This window comes from Pholcus phalangioides, unplaced genomic scaffold, assembly GCF_987345545.1.
Source record: "Pholcus phalangioides strain wild (caught in Gottingen) unplaced genomic scaffold, Ppha-v1.0 ptg000008l_1, whole genome shotgun sequence".
In the NCBI taxonomy this organism is placed as follows: Eukaryota; Metazoa; Arthropoda; class Arachnida; order Araneae; family Pholcidae; genus Pholcus; species Pholcus phalangioides.
The window spans coordinates 45,203,400-45,219,855 of record NW_028301601.1 but is presented as its reverse complement, the minus strand read 5'-3'; positions in this window follow the sequence as shown (position 1 = coordinate 45,219,855).

The following is a 16,456-nucleotide window of genomic DNA, read 5'->3' as shown; positions in this document are numbered from 1 at the left end:
GTCGAATGTAATAATAATTGAGAAAGATATCAGAGATACGGTGAGCAGCAATTTCATTTACTTGCTGAAAGCAGCTGGATGATAATGAATTTTCATAAAATAGGCATTTAGATTATTTTCTGTCATTTGATTATTTCCTTAGGTTTTTTTTTGTTTTTTTTTACATTTTGACATCATACACGTATGTTATGTCCAAGCATTTCACTTATACAGCATTAGACACGCGTCTCCACTCATTCGCATAATGTTGGGGATATGTTTCCCAAATAATCAAATGACAGAAAATAATCGATATATCGATTTATGGAAAATCCCTTATCGTCCAGCTACTTTCAGCAAGTACCTGGAATTAATGCTCACTGTACCGCTGATATCTTTCTGAATTTTTGCGAATATAGTTGCACTGTATACGTATCTAGTAACCAAATTATGAAAATACATAATTTATATTTCCTGCTCATGCGTAATTAAACATCATTTACTTGAAATACTTATATATATCATCGAATACTGAACTGTTGCATTTTTAAATTGTTGCATATTATGTCTCACGTGTAGTGTCAAATTATCTGTAAGTTTCGCAAAAATTGGCTGTTAACTCCGCATTTTATAAGCGAAAACCTGTGGTGTTTGGTCAGAATATAACTCCAAAATCACATTTTTGAAATATAATCATTTTCATTGTGATTTAAAAATGGAAAATAAAGCATATATATATATATATATATATATATATATATATATATATATCATACATCAGCATGTTGCTTGACCGTGCGCACATATTTGCACATTTATCTCTCATCTAATTAGTTTTAATTAGTAAGACTTACTTTTAGATCAAAAAGCCATTTTTTGGAGATATTATCATGTTCTGACCAAACACCACATTGTGATGAAAATTGGAATTTTGGTAAGAAGCATTCACATCTTCCTGAATATACGTGCTATTTTCACGAAAATGCACACAAGTATTGCACAAAGCAACTAAAATAGTCGGCGAGAGTTACAAGTCATCTAAACCTTTTTTATGATACCAGGCTGATCCAATCCATTATTATTTTTTTCTTCTTCATTTTTTGGTCGGTCCCCTGAAAACATTCGTGACCAAATCTGCGCTGGAAACTGAGTTCAAGTACGATGTTCACATGCCCGAAATTAGTGACGCCATAGCTCATTTGCTTAAAACTGTCGGGTGGACATAATAAACTGGCCGCGCAGTGTATTTTCCCATCTTTGACAGAGAATCTCGATTTCAGAGTACCGTAATTATTTGGCGTCCTGGGAGATAATTACATTCATCCAAGTTTTCAGAAGCCTCACAGCGACCACGAAATGAATAATTTCCAATGATGACGTTCAACAGCGACATTCCGAGCAACGCATTGTGCTGTGTGTGCTCTCTCTCTCTCACACAATGACCATTCATAATAAATGCGCCACAAATGCCGAGAAGTTCTTTGAATGTCCGAGTTATCGAGAGCTCGAAACTCCTCGTTGCTAATTAGACCACAATGGCGTTTTGTACGCAACACAGTTTCGTTACGGCGAGTGTCAGTTCGTTAACGACTTGAACTGTATCGATAATAATTCACCATTGTTCTCTCTTCCAATTGTCGTTCTCGATGACGTCATTACATAAACCAATACCATTGGTCCATGCAGGCTATAGAGGTTCGTCCAAATATTTTAGTTTTGCTTTCTGAGAATTAAAGTTTCAAATGTGTGTGGAGAACTTGATTTCAGTTTAAGGTTATGAAGTTAAATAATGACGGGTTTCACAGAGGATTGTGTGTGTGGAAGCAAGTTTCGACTGTTGGTAACAGCTGCAGAGAGTGCTCTAAACAGGCAAACTTATTTGATGCTCCCCCGGCTCAGTTGATACCAGTTGAAACTTTAGGGTGAAGTTGATTACGGAAAAATATCCAGTCAGCATTTTTTTTTTCAAGATTCATTGTTGTGATTTATATTTTGCAAAGTTCATTGTTGTGATGAGTATTGTTTCAAAATTCATTGTTGTGATGGGCATTGTTTAAAAATTCTTTGTTGTGACAGGTATTGTTTTGAAACTCATTATTGTGATGGGTATTACTTCGGAATTTATTTTTAGGTTTCCCAAAACTGATTGTTATGGTGGGCATTTTTCATAATTTTTTAATGCGATGGGTATTGTTTCAAAATCATTTTTGTGACGGGCATTGTTTTGAAATCATTATTGTGGTGAGTATTGTTTCAAAATTCATTGTTGTGATGAAATTGATTTTCAATTTTCAATTTTGTTTTGAGTTTTGAAATTTAGATATTTTTCTGTTTTCCAAACTCATTCTTGTGATATGGATAGCGTTTCAAATTCATTCTTGTGATATGGATAGTTTTTCAAATTCATTCTGAATACTATTTCAAAATTCATTCTGAATACTATTTCAAAATTCATTTTCATGAAAAGGCATTGTTCTAAATTCATTTTCATGAAAAGGCATTGTTCTAAATTCATTTTCATGAAAAGGCATTGTTCTAAATTCATTTTCATGAAAAGGCATTGTTCTAAATTCATTTTCATGCAGGCACATTGTTCTAAATTCATTTTCATGAAGGCATTGTTCTAAATTCATTTTCATGAAGGCATTGTTCTAAATTCATTTTCATGAAGGCGTTGTTCTAAATTCATTGTTGTGATAGATATTGTTTCAATATTTATCATTCGTTTTCTTACATTGTTGCGATGGTTATTGTTCCAAAACGTGTTTTTCGTGTTTCTTTCGAAAATAATTCTTGCGATGGGTATTGTTTCCAAATTTATTATTCGGTTTTTCAAAACTCATTTTTATGATGGGCATTGTTTTAAAATCATTATCGTGGTGGGCATTGTTTTAAAATCATTATCGTGGTGGGCATTGTTTTAAAATCATTATCATGGTGAGCATTGTTTCAAAATTCATTGTTGTGATGAAACTAATTTTTCAATTTTATTTTGAGTTTTGAAATTTATTTTTTTGTTTTCAAAACTCATTTTTGTGGCATGAGTATTGTTTCAAAATTCATTCTTGAGATGGGTATTGCTTCAAAATTCATTGTTGTCATATTTATTGTTTCAAAATTTATCATTCGTTTTCTCACATTACTGTGTGTGATGGTTATCGTTACAAAATTTTTTTTTCGTTTCTTTCGAAACTGATTCTTGTGATGGGTATTGTTTCAAAATTTATTATTCGGTTTTTCAAAACTCATCGTTGTTGTGGGTATTGTTTCAATTTATTTTTTCTGATAGGTATTGTTCAAAATTCATTGTTGTGATAAGTATTATTCGAAATTCATTGTGTTGTGATATGTATTGTTCGAAATTCATTGTTGTGATAGGTATTGTTCGAAATTCATTGTTGTGATAAATATTGTTCGAAATTCATTGTTGTGATAAATATTGTTCGAAATTCATTGTTGTGATAGGTGTTGTTCGAAATTCATTGTTGTGATTAAGTATCGTTCCATATTTTATTAGTCCCATTCTTGTGATGGGTAAATGTTCAAAAAAATTTTATAATAGTTTATTCAAAACTTATACTTGTGGTGGATATTGTTTTGAAATCCATTGTTGTGACGGGTGTAGTTTCAAAAATCATTCTTGTGATGAGTATTGTTAAAAAATTTAGTATTTGGTTTTTTTAAAACTCATTGTGTTGTTCTGGGTATTGTTTTAAAATCCATTGTTCTGATGGGTGATGTTTTGAAATGCATTGTTGTGACCGTACTATTGTAAAATTTAGTGTTGTGATGCGTATTGTTTAAAATTCATGGTTGTGACAGTACTGTTGTAAAATTAAGTGTTGTGATGTGCACTGTTTCAAAATTCAGTTTTGTGATGTGCACTGTTCCAAAATTCAGTTTTGTGATGTGTGTTGTTTCGAAATTCTATGTTGTGATCAAATTCTTTGATTTTGGAACAATTGATGCTCAAAAATTTCAAAATCTATTATCGGTTCTTTCAAAAAACACTGTTTGCGTTTGGTGTTGCTTTGAAATCTCATTTATTTCACCAATTCGAAAAAATTGATTGATTGCTTGTTTGTTTCCTTCTTTCTCCATTAACTGTTGTCATGGGTATTGCTGCGAAATTCATTGTTGTGATTGATGACGTTTGAAGATTTTTTTTTGGTTGTTACGAAAACAATTCATCTAATTGGTTGCCGTGCTTCAAAATTTACTTGGATTGTTTCAAAACCGCGGACCAGCGGTCGAGAGCATGAGAATGAGTGAATGAGCAAATCAATAAGGGGGTAGTGAGCATAGAAGTGGAAATTAAGCAAATAAGTTGGCAAGTGAGCACAAAATTAGTGAATGAGCAAGTGAGCATAGTAATGAGTGAATGAACAAATCAGTGAAAAAGTGAGCATAGGAATGAGTTAATGAGTAAATCAGTGAGCATAGGAATGAGCGAATGAGTAAATCAGTGAGCAAGTGAGCATAGGAATGAGCGAATGAGTAAATTAGTGAGCAAGTGAGCATAGGAATGAGCGAATGAGTAAATCAGTGAGCAAGTGAGCAGTGAAGTGGGGAATGGGCAAATTAGAGTGAGTATAGGAATAAGTGAATTAGAAAATTAGTGAGCAAGTGAGCATAGGGATGAGCGATTGAGTAAATCAGTGAGCATAAGAATGAGCGAATGAGTAAATCAGTGAACAAGTGAGCATAGGGATGAGCGATTGAGTAAATCAGTGAGCATAAGAATGAGCGAATGAGTAAATCAGTGAACAAGTGAGCACAGGAATGTTCGAATGAGTAAATCAGTGAGCATAGAAATGAACGATTGAGAAAATTAGTGCTCACTGACTTGCTCATGATTTCACTCGCTAGCTGTAGTCGTTGAATTACTCGTTGGTAAATTGCGTGGTGGGGACTGTACCCTGAAATGATGTGCGTGAATAGCCCACACTGTAACGTGAACAAAGACGGCACGACGCCCGCAGTGAATAGACCTTAAGGTGGGTTTTCCTAGGAGCAGGTTATCTGCGCCGTGTGCAGCGTGAAAACGCTGATTGGTTAAAAAAACCTGAATTTCAGGTTTTTAACCAATCCCCTCCTTCACGCTGCATACGGCGCAGAAATTCTCCTCCTAGGAAAATCCGGCTTTAATGCGGCATGTGCACAAAGTTCGATGCGAGTGCAACAGTTACACCTTCAGAATACTCTCAACACAACTGTATTATAATTGCATATATTACCCGGAGCAATAAAATAATACTTCCAAACGATCAAGCTAATTATTAAAACAATCTTAACGAATTTCTCCACATTATAAATTTATAATCAAACTCTAGTTAATTAACCACGCAATTCCCTAAAAACATCGATTATTTTTTATTGAGGCTTATATTGTCTCGATTGGTCGTTCGTCATAAATCGAATTATATCCCGGAGGAACAGAAATTCAATATTTATTTTAACTAATTAATCTTTAAATTAGTTTAAAGACTGGAGAAGTCAACAAAGGAACTTCCAAATTAACTATAGTTAAAAATTTCGAGCTCCATTGAATATTCTTCTGATAATAATTACAGCCTGAAAGGAACTATTTTTAATGTTATATGAAGTATCGTGTAAATAATTATCACATTCTTGTTTCTAAAATAAATTTAATTATTTATTGAGAAAAACATTGTTAAAAAAAGAATACAGAACCAGGGAGTTTGTAACAATAGTCCTTGCAACAAAAACTTTAATGAAATATTTTTTCACCCTGATGTGTTACTAAGGGTTTCTAACACAAAGGATTTTTGAATACTGTTGAAAAATATTACCAACCAGCTCTAATGCTTAGTTAAAGTTGTGAAGTTTCTTTGATGTACTTTACCTAAATAACCCAAAGTACATGAATTTATGCAGTTGAATATTAAAAGACAATACGGAGATATTAATTTTCATGCTTGAGAAGATACAAATAAGCAGTTGAAATCAATGTTATTGCATGAAAATCCAACTCCAAAGTAGGTCCGGCTAATTACTTCATATTTAATATCGCCTGGGCTTCGTATATCTCTGAGAGGAACTCAATATATTTCAAAAATCGAGAATTCAATACAATTTTTAAAATTACTGATGTGTCAGAAAACCCTACCAAATTTCAGCATTTCTACAGTAAAATCGGCAATTTTAACACTGATTTCTATGAGGATCACCCTTTTCCTGACCCTCTAAGCGATGCTGATTATGACATCTTTTCGAAAAGCCTCATTACTGAGAGTATTGAAAATGTGGCAAACCGTTATAAAGGCATAAACTATTATACATATAATACTGGCAGCGGTGAAGAAATGGCAAACCATTGTAAAGGCATATACAGACGTCTGAAACGCATTGGTAGGGAACCACGGTAACCAAAGTAAACGTTCGTAAAGTGATTGTTGAGGCCCAAAAACAATTGTTGCCCGACAGTTTTTTGCCCATTTGGGGAATTTGCCTCGTTCTGTCGAAATTTTAAAGTAGCCTATCATTTAAGTCGGGTCCCATTTGGTATATATGCAAAATTTGGTGACGATCGATCTAAAACTGTAGATTTGTATAGAGAACACACACATAGACACACAGGAAATCAATTTTATAGATATAGATAATAATGATTTTGAAACAACAATATCGACATTAATATGCATTGATGGCTATGGTCCATTGCTTTTAACAGTGTGCACTTCTGCTGAAAAACATGTTTTCGTGTATATTGTTCCTCATGATGAAGATTTTTCAGAATACTCAACAATAGTTTAAAATGTTATAAATGTTAAAATGTTATGTCACATGGTGTGCAGCCCTCTATAATTATATAACTGATAACTAAAGATATCAAGAGAGTCTGACAACGATGGAAACTTAGATAATGCTTGTGACAAGAATGTGTTTCGAAACATTCATCGTAACAGTGATTGGTCTTTACATTACTGCTGCGATAGCAATACATTCTATATAGTCCGTGATTGCAATGGGTATAAAACGAGAGATCTCAGAACAAAATTTATGAAAACAACTGCTTTGACCACTCACAACAATGCGTTTTCAAACGACAGCGATGATAACAATGGAATTTCCAACAACGGAATTAATAATTTTGAAAATACACTCGTAGTGACAAGGAATTTTGAAACTCCCTAAATACTGATGTATTTTCAAACACCCCAAGTAATCATTGCACACACACAACACCGTGACTAATAATCAATTTTGAAAACAGCCGAGTAATTAATATTAAAACAACCGGGTAATTAATTTTGGAACAGTAGCCATGACAACCATAAATTTCGACGCAATCAAACACTTCATTCTAAAATAAAAGCGATATCAGCATTGCATTTCCACCCAATTAAATAGTTGGATTTGAAACAAAAGCCATGACAATCATATAGTGAGTTTGAAAAGAAAAGGCCTTGCAAACATTGAATTTCAACACAATGAAATAGTGGGTTTAGAAACAAAAGCTGGTAAAACAATGGATTTCGACACAATCAAACAGCGAATTTTAATGCAATTACAATGAAATAGTTGGTTTAGTACAGTCCCTAACATCAAGAGATCCGTTGAATATTCTCGTAATAATAAAAGGATCGGTGGAACAGTACCACAAAGAATTCCGCAGCAGAACAGGCTCATAGCCTTCAAAGGGTTCTGTGGAGCAGTACCGTCAAGAGGTCCGTAGCGCAGTTCCGTAATCTTCAGGAGCTTCCATGGAACAGTAGCGCTAAAGGTTCGATATAGCAGTCTCTTAACTCTCAAGAATTCTCTAGAGCAGTCACGTTAACCTTCAATGGTCACATGAAACAGTACCGCCAAGCGTTCCGTAAAATGGTCCTGTACCCTTCAACGGTTCCGTGGAACAGTACCATCAAGGGTTCCGTAGAGGAGCCTAGTAACCATCAAGGGTTCCGTAGAGGAGCCTAGTAACCATCAAGGGTTCCGTAGAGGAGCCTAGTAACCATCAAGGGTTCCGTAGAGGAGCCTAGTAACCATCAAGGGTTCCGTAGAGGAGCCTAGTAACCATCAAGGGTTCCGTAGAGGAGCCTAGTAACCATCAAGGGTTCCGTAGAGGAGCCTAGTAACCATCAAGGGTTCCACGGAATAGTCTCGTAACCATCAAGAAGTGATCCGTGGAAAGTCTCGTAGCCATCAAGAAGTGATCCGTGGAAAGTCTCGTAACCTTCAAGGGATCCGTGGAAAAATTTCGCAACCATCAAGGGATCAGTGGAAAAGCCTCGTAGCAATCAAGAGTTCCGTGGAGCACTACCATCACCATGGTTTCTGTATAAACAGTCTCGTAACCATTAAAAGTTAAAAGACAAGATTTTTACAAACTCTAAACCTTCTGATCTACCCTATATTTGATCACGTAATATCACGAATACGAAGCTATTAAAAAAAAAGTTGGTCCAGTGCCATATGGCACCAAATTCCACCTCTTATCAAAATGTAGGAAACCCAAGATACGCATTTCAGGTCCGATTCTGTGTGTTCGTATAACCTTGCAATAATTTCCCATCCGGAAAAGTCCAGCTGCGCAATAGCATGCTCCATACTTCCGATGAAGAACATCAAACGGTTTTCAGAGCACGTCCCTTATGGCAATACAGAGGAAAATAACATTTGGAAGAGATTCAAAGGTACACTCTTCCCCCTTCCCACACTTTGCTTGACCACTTCAAGCCCCTTATTTTCGGTTCGTGCAATCAAAAAAAAAAGAGAGAGAAAATTTGCTGGGATCGCGTGTCCGAAACGATTATGGAAAGAGATCCACTGGTCAATACCGCCACAGCGACCCAACAACACACGTACATACGACGTGGTGTATGCACTTCTTACTCTGCCGATGAGATATTTGGGTCACTAGGGGTGAGTTCGAAATAACTCTCATGATGACAGTAGAGTGGTCAGAAAATGAGTCTTAATGCCAGATGCCTCAAGAATGCAATGCTCGTGTTTGGCGCAGATACTGTAGACCCGCTTTCACTTCATCTATCTATTTGACGACATTGATATTTAAGGCAGTGTGTCCGAATAGCGACCCAGAGCTGGGAGTGGGATACAAGGTCAGTGAGCGACCAAATCAGTGACCCAGAGAGTGTGTGAGCATGGAAGTGATCTAGAGCTGGGAGTAGGATACAAGGTCTGTATGTGACCAAAAGAGTGATTTAGAGAGTGCGCGAGCATTGGAGTGACTAAGAGAATATGAGCATGGTAGTACCATGAAAATGTATCATCATGGTAGTGACGTGGAAATGTGCATGAGCATGGGAGTGACCTAGAGAGTGTGTGAGCATGGTAGTAACGTGGAAATGTATGAACATGGGAGTGACCTAGAGAGTGTGTGAGTATTGAAGTGACCAAGAGAATGTGAACATGGTAGTAACGTGGAAATGTATTATCATGGTAGTGACGTGGAAATGTGTGTATGAGCATGGGAGTGACCTAGAGAGTGTGTGAGCATTGCAGTGACCTAGAGCGTGTGTGAGCATTGCAGTGACCTAGAGCGTGTGTGAGCATTGCAGTGACCTAGAGCGTGTGTGAGCATTGCAGTGACCTAGAGAGAGTGTGAGCATGGTGATATAGAGATGGGAGTGGGGTGCAAGGTCAGTGCGTGACCAAAAGAGTGACACCTAGAGAATGTGTGAGCATGAAAGGGACGAAATCAAGCAAGAAGGACGAAGCAAGCAAGAGAATGTCCAGAAGAGTGACCTAGAGAGCGGGAGACTAGGTCAGTAAACGACCGAAAGAGTGACCAAGAAAGTGTGCAAGCATGCGAGAGACGAAATGAGTGGCTTAGAGACGGAGGTGGCGGGCGGCTGGGCGGACTATAACACCCCAACAAATTTTAGGAATGTGTGCTCAAGTAAATTAGACTATTAAGAAGTCACCAACGAATGAAGCAAATGCACGAAAAATATAAAAAATCCTAATGATTTCGACATCACAATGGCGTGTCGTCTTCAGAGGAAAAACATATTTAACCATTAATCACACGCTGGCCGAGTATCCCACTTGGGTTGAATACCAAATCTTAATTCTTGGTTGTTCTGCGGGAAAAGTACGTCTGTTCACTTCAAACATCGTGGTCAGAATGAAGCTGGGAACCTGCATGTGATACTAATGCAGCGTCCTCATTAGACGCTTGCAGAATGGGGTTACCCGATTGGTCTATTCGAATTTTCTTAGAATTCTCGCTCGAAATGAATTTAAGCCATGGCGTTGCGATCGGGGGTATAGATTTATTATCATTTACTAGTGTATTTTTGAAGGTCCGAATATATGTGCCTTCGTAGGAATCTAAATCAACTGAGGACTTGACTTTGTGAAAAACTCGCGCTTCTTGAAATTTAAACCTATGGCCCTCTCTTGCCAACAGTGAGCGGCGATGGTAGATTTTTCACATTCCTGATTCTTAACACAGCGAGCGTGTTCATTTAATCTTGCTTTTATGGGTCTCCTTGTCTGTCCTGTATAACCAAGAGAGCAATCACCACATGGAATGTAATAAATGCTCCACATTGTTTATTTTGTGGTATAAGCATCTTTAGGGGGCATGAAATCAAAGTTTTTAGTGAGCACATCTATGGTTGTTAAACTTTTTAAGAATCGGTTTGATCTTCAGTGAGAGTATTGGATCGTAGGGTATGACTACACTTTGAGTGGCCCTCTCTGTAATGTTGTATAAAGTTGTTTCTCGTGTCAGTTTCAGAATTTTCTATTTATTTCGTCAACGATCTTGGTGTTGAACCCCTGTATTTCGAAATTGCTTTGATGGTTTCAAGTTCATGGTCTAATGTGTTCCGATGTGAACAGATGTTAAATCTCTCTCGCTACATAAGTACGAAACGCTGAAAGTTTCTGTTGCATCGGATGACGAGATCTGAAATGAGGTGGTAGTGAGATCGAGGAAAAAAAAAAGGCTTAGGATTGACCGAGGTTTGAAAATGCAATGGGGCTTTTATTACATTCCATGGGGTGATTGCTTTGTTGGTTATATAGGACAAACAAGGAGACTCATAAAAGCAAGATTAAATGTGCACGCTCGCTGTGTTAAGAATCAGGAATGTGAAAAATCAATCATCGCCGTTCACTGTTGGCAAGAGAGGGCCATAGATTTGAATTTCAGAGTTTTTCACAAAGTCAAATCCACAGTTTATTTAGATTTTTACGAAGGCACATATATTCGGACCACCAACGCCGTGGCTTAAATTCATTTCGAGCGAGAATTCTAAGAAAATTCGAATAGATCAATTGGGCAGCACCATTCCGCAAGCGTCCAATCAGAACGCTGCATTAGTATCACACGCAAGCTCTCAGCTTCATTCTGACCACGTCGTTTGAAGTGAAAAGGCGTACTTTTCCCGCTGAGCAAGTAAGAATTAAGATTTGGTATTCAACCCAAGTGAGATACTCGGTCAGCGTGTGATTAATGGTTAAATATTTTTTTCCTCTGAAAACGACACCCATTGGTGCCGGAAATGCATTAGAATTTTTTGTATTTTTCATGTATTTACCTTATTCATTGGTGACTTGTTAATATTCTTGGGTAAAGTTGATTAACTCTTTCATAAATTAGACTAGTACAAACGAAAGGCGGCTAAATTTGCATCTCCCACAGACGGCAAAGCCATAAATCTGCCTCTGGAAAGGGGGGGGGTGAGGACACGCTACAGAATTCAGAGCCGTACGTCCTCTTCTGAAAGAAAACAAATTTTTATAGCAGCACACACACATTATAAGCATGGAAGAATATATATACAGAGGGTCTTGAGAAATTCCTTTATTTGGACCATTTCTGCCATCAATGGGATTACTAAAGAGAAATCCCATGGTCACGGGGAACGGAGTCATCTATCACGGCCACTGAGGATTTTCTTTTTTTCCTGGTTGAAGGTGACCCTTGAGGGTCGAGGCCGGAACTTCTTCGGCCTTTCATTGATGCTATTAATAAAAAATAAAATTAATTGATCAATACGAATGTAATGATAAGAAGAAAATAAATTGCCGATCCTTGAGGTGATCGATCGAATAATATTGGCTTCCCCCCCCCCCCCCGTGTTATTACAGCTACGTGTCTTTAGTTCGGTTCTTCTGTTGTGGCGGTGGCCTCAGGCAGTGATATATGAGATGAGCTGTCGTCGTATGATGGCTAACCAAGGGGAAATTATCATTTATTAGGTGTATTGATGTCTATCTTATAAGAATAAAGAACTGGCACAGAATAAAAGGATTGGCTACTGGTTGAACCAATTGGTCCCAGCTGTGGTGGATGTTCTCAAAAAACGCGCCTGTAAATCAATTGAATTATGAACCGTTCCTGAAACTGACGGGTGGTTTTTAGTTACAATTTCAGGAAGTAAAAATCTCAGGCAAACGAGATAAATAAGTCTGGGCGCAGATTTGTGGGACAGGCCGCAAATTTTAGGGGAAGCTGCACCATTATTTTTACAAAAGCTTAACGACAGATGGCGCTGTGGCATCAGCAAAATATATATGGTAGGATAAATTAAAATTGCACAGAAATAATTTTTGGAGATCGATCAAACGAAGTTGACCGATATTCTACTTAATGTGGTTACTGTTATGGCTAATTACTGAAGAGGAGAGGTGTATCGGTATTTTCACTGTTTGATTGTGTCGAATTCCGTTGTTGTCTCACAACTTTTGTTTCAAATTTCCCTATTTTTATAGCATCGAAATTCATTGTAGTCACGGGATTTGTTTCAAAATCTACTGGTTTTTTTTTTAATTGTGTCGAAATTCTTTGGTGGGTGAGAGGTTTGTTTCAGAACTCACTGTTTGATTGTGTCGAAATCTATTGTTTTTAGGGCTTTTGTTTCAAAATCCACTACTGTATTTGATTGAGTTGAAATCCATTGGTTTCATTGCTTTTGTTTCAAAATCCATTGTTTAATTGTATCGAAATCCATTGCTTTCATTGCGTTTGCTTCACAATCCACAGTTTGATTGTGTTGAAATCAAATGTTGCCACAGGGTATGTTTCAAAACCCACAATTTGATTGTGTCCAACCGATTATTGCCACAGCTTTTGTTTCGAAACTCATTGCTTAATTTTGTTGAAATTCACTATATAAATGGCTTTAAAAACCCAGTGTTTGATTGTGTCAAAATCCATTTTTTCAACGATTCTGTTTCGTAATCCACTGTTTGATTGTGTCAAATATCATCGTTGTCACGACTTTGTTTTAAACCTTACTATTGGTTGTGTCGAAATCCACTGTTGTCATACGGCAACAATGTTATCATTGTTGCGAAATCCCTTTTTGATTTTATCGGAATCCATTGTTGACACAAGGTTTGTTTCAAAATTATTTGTTTATTATGTCAAAACCCATTGTTATCACGGCTTTTGTTTCAAAAGTAATTATTCACTTGTTTCCAAACTCATTGTTATCATAGGGATGTAATTTCACAACATTGTCAATTGTCATCATCTGGGTGTAAATTTAAAATTCGTTGTTATCATAGGTTATCTCATTACTCGTGGTGGTTTTAAAATAATCGCAGCTGAATAATCACGCTGAATTTCCAAAGTATAGCGGGTTTGTGTGTTCGGAATCTTCTGAAGTTTTATTAGAAAATTTCCGCATCACACAAAGGTACTGCGTCCACCCATGGAAATCGGATGGTGCAAAGACGACAGCAGAAGTCTAATGAGAAAAGAATCTGGAAGTGACTATAAATTATTGGCCTCTAATATAACTAGCCCTCGAGTACGTAAAATGACGCTGGTGCAACGGAAACGAACAAATAATTAAATTAGCATTATGGTCATTTTCGACTAGAATAATGGACATCAATGCCATGAAAATACCATATGTTTACTACCATCAACTAGACGACTCTTACCGGCTCAGTATCTAATATATATAATGAATATTCTCACGAATGTCCAAACGGGATTCAGCCATGTAAGGAATATCATATCCCAGAGATAATTCACTGCAACAACTTTCAATTACATTTACAACCGCAGCATAACCGGTGATTCTGTATGAAGCCGCGTAATTTGCATATTAGTTCCACGTATACTCGTACACACGCTCGAGTGCTCATTTCCCTAAATGCGTGTTTGAATGTTATTTGCATACGTGACATATTCGGCTTTTAATATGATACATCCATACGAAAACGATAAAAACAGATAAGATCAAAAAAAGAAAATATGCAAATGGGCTAATACCTATTTCATTGGTATTTATTGGGGAAAATTCCTGATATGTTTTCTTCCCTAGGGAAATTAGTTTTCAATATTTCCTGCTGAATATTCATGAATTTATATTGATACAAGATCGATATAGGCATACGTTGCTAAAATACGTTGCTAGGAGAAGATTAATGTGTAACGATTTCTTTTACGTGAGATATTTTAAGGTTTCCCCAACTTCCAGACAAAAAGCAATTCGAAGAATATTGTGAGAAGAAGTTCAATATAATAATCAACTTATAAAACATAAATTAAACCATATTCAAACACTGGGAACACATAAAGTACAGTCACGTCAAAACTATGACGCTAAAAAATTTCACCCATGAGAAAGTTCAAGAAGCACAAACTGAACTATAATCAAGTTCTAGAGCTAAAATTCTGCCATTGTCGAGTGATGAGAAAAAAAATGAAACTACTCAAGTTCTGTAAAGCAATCATGAAATCCTGTTTTAATGAAGGATAAAAACATTTTCGATTTTGGAAATAAATCCCACGTTTAGAAGAAAAACTCAACCATAATCAACTTATAAAACGTAAATGTGAAACCACGTTTGAATTCTGTAATTAAAATACAATCGCGTCAAAACTCCAAAGCTAGCATTTTGAACAGTTTAGGTTCCAAAGCAGAAATTTTTAATCACGATCAACTTCGGATGAAAAATCCGGGGAATTTTGATATTAAAATACAACCACACTGAAGACAGGATTTCAGTCCTGTGAAAGCCGAAATTCGACAATGGCAAAGTCGAACTTGGCAAGTCTGGCGATGTCATAGTGCCAAAATACGTATAAAGATAGTTGAGTTTTCTTGAAGAGCCGAGATATATACCGTATATATGGTTACTTGTGTTTCTCGCTCTCCATGTTTAGCGTGTTTCATCGAAACCGTTGCTTGTGGATACGTGTATAATAGTTGTTCTGTAAAGTAAATTTGTGTTGTCCGTGAAATTGCTCCGTACTTTGCCATCTAGAGTGCTTGTGAGAGACATTATTCGGAACACTGTGAACTAGAAAATGTACAGAATGGACAAAAATGTCCCGGAGACATTTTAAAAATTAATAACAAATCAACTAACTGGCATAAAAAGGTGCGGTTTGCACTAAAACACTTTTCATGTGCTAAATTTTTTTTTCTTGGTTTTTATTTATTTATTTTTTGTTAAATTTAAAAAGTTCAATTTTTTCACTCACAGGTGGCACTGTAAACAAAAAAAACTCGATATAAAACAAAATGTAGCACAAACAGCCCATCTTTTAGCTCGGGCTAAATCTAATTGGGTGAAAGGGTATTCTCATATTGAAATATGGTAGTTTCAATCAATGCAAATCGTAATAAACATCAATTCTGCACTGTTTGTGTTGCATTTTATGTTATGTCGAGTTTTCAGTTTTTCAGTGTCACCTGTGAATGAAATTTAAACTTTTTTTTGATTCATTTAAAAAAAAAGTTGGTCATGATAAGTATTTCAGTACAAACCGCACTTTCTTATGTCGATTGTTTGATTTGTTATTAATTTTTAAAATGTGACGAAATTTTTCATCCGGAAAATTTCAGTTTCTCTTTCTTTCGGAATTACTTTTCCAAGTAAATATCGTCAATCTTCCATCCATCCATTGTCTCAGTTCTCTAGGGGCCATTCAAGTATTACGTCAGCAGATTTTTAGCCATTTTTGACCCTCTCCCCACTTGTCAGCAAAAGTCAGCAAAACACTGACCACTTCCCCCTTCCCCCCTGTCAGCAAAATTTCGTCAGCAGCTTAGAATATTTTATATCTTCAAAAAGGGGTGGTTGATGACGTAGGCAACCTTCAACCCCCCCCCCCTCCCCCGTCATCAAAAGTCTGCAAATCCGAAACCCCGCCCCCTCGATGCTGACGGTATGGTTGTTGGTACGCCACCTGGGTGCGGATTCTTCTCTCCGAAACGTACGTAAGAAAAAACAGACACACAATTTAGAATGCCGGAAATAGCATTGAACACGCCAAATGCTATTCCTCATTTGGCTTTGAAGTGAAATTGGAAACCAATAAAAACTCACATTGTGTAGATCATAAACTTTTAAAAAATACCCTTTGAAATTTGCAATAATATGTCTCTTTTGATATTCAAGGTTAAAAATTGCGCATATTTGGGGGAATGAGAATTTCAAAAGCTCCCAGATTTGAGAAGAGTTTATAACGTAATTTGGTGGTCGTTGAGAGAAGCAATAACTCACCCCGTTCCAA